At 34.7% G+C, this 3,292-nt stretch overlaps 1 long non-coding RNA gene across 1 annotated transcript; it reads right to left on the minus strand.

Annotated features, from left to right (window-relative positions):
• Nucleotides 1–882: 882 nt before the first annotated feature.
• Nucleotides 883–2,726, minus strand: LOC111395753. Its single transcript, XR_002702864.1, has 2 exons — nucleotides 1,349–2,726; nucleotides 883–1,262 (listed from the first exon to the last, which is right to left on the minus strand). It is a non-coding gene; the product is annotated as an uncharacterized LOC111395753 (long non-coding RNA).
• Nucleotides 2,727–3,292: the final 566 nt, after the last annotated feature.

A 3,292-nucleotide genomic window follows, 5' to 3' on the forward strand; every position in this document is an offset into this window, starting at 1 on the left:
ATTGGTTACATATTATTTATGGGTTGATAAATTAATCTAATTTATTGGTCAGACATCATGTTTATACAAAACCAACCTAACCCAAAGTAACACCACAACCACCACCTGTACCACCAGAATCACCATTTGCATCACTACCGTAACCACCAACACTTGTCGAGGGCAAGCCTGTAGCAGTTATGCCTTCCTCTAGCAATTCAGGTTGCAGGCTCAAATCGCTATCACCATCATCCAAAATCACCACCTCTTCCTCCACAGTCGAACCACCACTACCATCATTTAAAATAGTTGTCGCCCATACAAAATCACCCTATACAAATTCAAGATCACTTTTTCCACCAAAATCTCCACCTTTTGTCACCACCCAGATCACCACCACCACCACAATCACCACCTAAACTAGCAATTCATTTTTTACCTGAGACATGACAAGAGAACCACTAGATAAAACAACAGTGAAAGAATCTCTCAATTTAGCGAACTTATTAGCCAAATCAATAATGTATTTAGCAAGCGACATCACTAGATCCTCCTCGAAATCAAACACTTGTACCTCGGTGTGCTATTGGGAGTTACAATCTCCATTGATGCTTTTGTCATGCATTTAAATTTCCTCAAGTTGGGGGTTCGGTTTCAGCAAATTAAAGAACTTAGGGCACTAGAACATAAAGAGGGGAGAGTTGAGTGGATAGAGAAAGATCAAGAAAGAAGATAGGGTTGAAAATGAAATTGGGTTTGGAGCCTATTTAATATTTAATTATCATATTAATACTTGATATGTGAACAAATAAACTTCATAGTTGCTTTATGAATCGTAATCTTTAAACACATATTGACATGTAATTTCCACCAAAAATATTTTATTGCACCTTTTGCTGGATATAAGATCAAGCCCCCTCCTAAGCTTGTATTTCATTTCAATAAACAAAAACATGTACAAAAGAGAGAACCAACCACAACAGACCCATCCATACCAACAAAAATAAGTAACAGACAGACCAAATGAGAATTTGGTCTAAGAATAACAATTGATCCATCACGGCCAATATACACTATACAAAGAACAGAAATAGGGTGATGTCAAAAGAATTATAATTAGTAAAATACATGATGCAAACTAAAGGTTTGTAAAATGATCATCCTTCTGCCTGCATAATTTTGTGCCTTCATGTGATAATCAGAAGGTTATTTTCATAGCCATTATTGTGGACAATGGGGCGTAGAGGATCAACTTTCCATATGCCATCAACAATAAACTTGATCTGTTAAATATTATAGGAGGCATTTAAGCATACATAATTCAATGGACAACGCATAAAAAATTGTTGATGCCCGGAAATCAACTTACCTCATATTTACCCGGATACAGCTTTAGGTACACAGAGAAGATGCCTGTCTTTGATTTCTCCATCTTTCTCTGCAATTCAAATGAGCATATCAGATTATCAAGCCATTGGTAAAAAAGAAAACACTGGTTAGAAAATCGGTGCCAAAATTTTAAGCGGTGAGCTTTAGCTGAAATAAATGTCTCAATAATCAAAACAGAGTAAAGTGCATTTTTGGTCACAAGACTTTGACCAGTCAGAGTGCCCGTCGTACTCTATTTTGTACAGTTTTTCTTTAACTTAGCCCATATTTAGCTATTGTTTATTAACTACTTATAATTAGTCAAACTATTTTCATTCACATATTTCGTGAGACCCACAAGTACTACTCACTTGTTCATTTCTATCTATTTATTATACAAACTATTTATAAACAACTCTTAAACATTCTTACAAAAAGATTTAGTTTATCTGTAACAACTAATGTCCATACAACAAAATCAAAGAACAAGCTACGCCTTATTCCCATTTAAAAAAGGACTTACTGTATGTATTTTTATTCACATATTTCGTGAGACCCACAAGTACTACTCACTTATTCATTTCTATCTATTTATTATATAAACCATTTATAAACAACTCCTAAACATTCTTACAAAAAGGTTTAGTTTATCTGTAACAACTAATGTCAATACAACAAAATCAAAGAACAAACTACGCCTTATTCCCATTTAAAAAAGGAATTACTGCATGAATCATTTTCTGTACTATTTTAAATCTAACACTGCATCTAATGAAATGGAACCAAGCCTTTCAAAATACATCCACAGTAGCTAGCAAAGATATAGCAAGTGACCTGTTGCAAGCACCAGGATTAGTTTTGAATTTCTACAGATACGTATGTATAGCAGCAGCTAGTTCAGGACTCCATTTGTTTGCCTCACAGATAATTACATTACCCTCAAGCTAGTCATAGTGATCCTCCTGTTCAACTACTTCGACCATTTTCGAGCACGTCACAGTATTTTCGGGGAGTTGCTAAGAGTAAAATTGGGGAAAAAGAACCAATTGTATGGGAAATACTTCGGGAAGTTATGCAGGGGCATCCTGTATTGCTGAATTGAGCCCCCACTCTGGCTCGAAGAATAAAGCTTGGACAACCTAAAGACAGCTCAACTAGGCCTTGCTCATTTACACCCATATTTTGCCAACATGTTTGCATGCTGAAATATATTATTCCACTCAAAAGTGCTACAAAGGATAGCAATTTCAATCACTTTTCCATCTAATGCAATATGAAACAAGGAATTCAAGCAAAAATTTTAAGAACACGAATTTGGAATCCACGAAATTATAAAAAGAATAAAATTACAAATTTTGTTTATTGAAAGATGATAAACAAATAAAATAAATCAGCGGTTTACATGAAAACATAGTTTAAACAAACTAAAATTAAAAAGAATTCAAAATAAACTAAATGGCAAAAATAGCAATAAAACTTTAAAAATAGTTTTCGAGTCCTAAATTAACTCGAATTGCCAAAATCCGTAGTACGTCACGATGAAGCGTGAATCTTACTCGTCTTGTCGTTCTCTGCACTAACTTTTTTTTTTTCCCATTTCGATCCAATTATTCTTCAATCCATTCAACAATCTATTCTACATCAGTCTCTTCCACCTCCAAAGCACTTGGCCCCGAGTTATAATCTAGATAAAGAGGTTCATCATCTTTATGAAACTCGTATAGATCCACCACATTGAATATACTAGAGATGCCCATAGAAGCTAACAAATCAATAATGTATGCATTGTTGTTAATTCGCTTAAGTACTTTGAAAGGCCCATACTTTATCGGTTTCAGCTTGTTTTAAGTACCACTGAGAAATCTCTCCTTTCTCTGAAACACTATTATTGAATCTCCTTTCTGAAACTGTTTGTCCCGTTAATGTGCATTTGCTGTTGTCTTAC

Source organism: Olea europaea, chromosome 1 (genome assembly GCF_002742605.1).
Source record: "Olea europaea var. sylvestris chromosome 1, O_europaea_v1, whole genome shotgun sequence".
In the NCBI taxonomy this organism is placed as follows: domain Eukaryota; kingdom Viridiplantae; phylum Streptophyta; class Magnoliopsida; order Lamiales; family Oleaceae; genus Olea; species Olea europaea.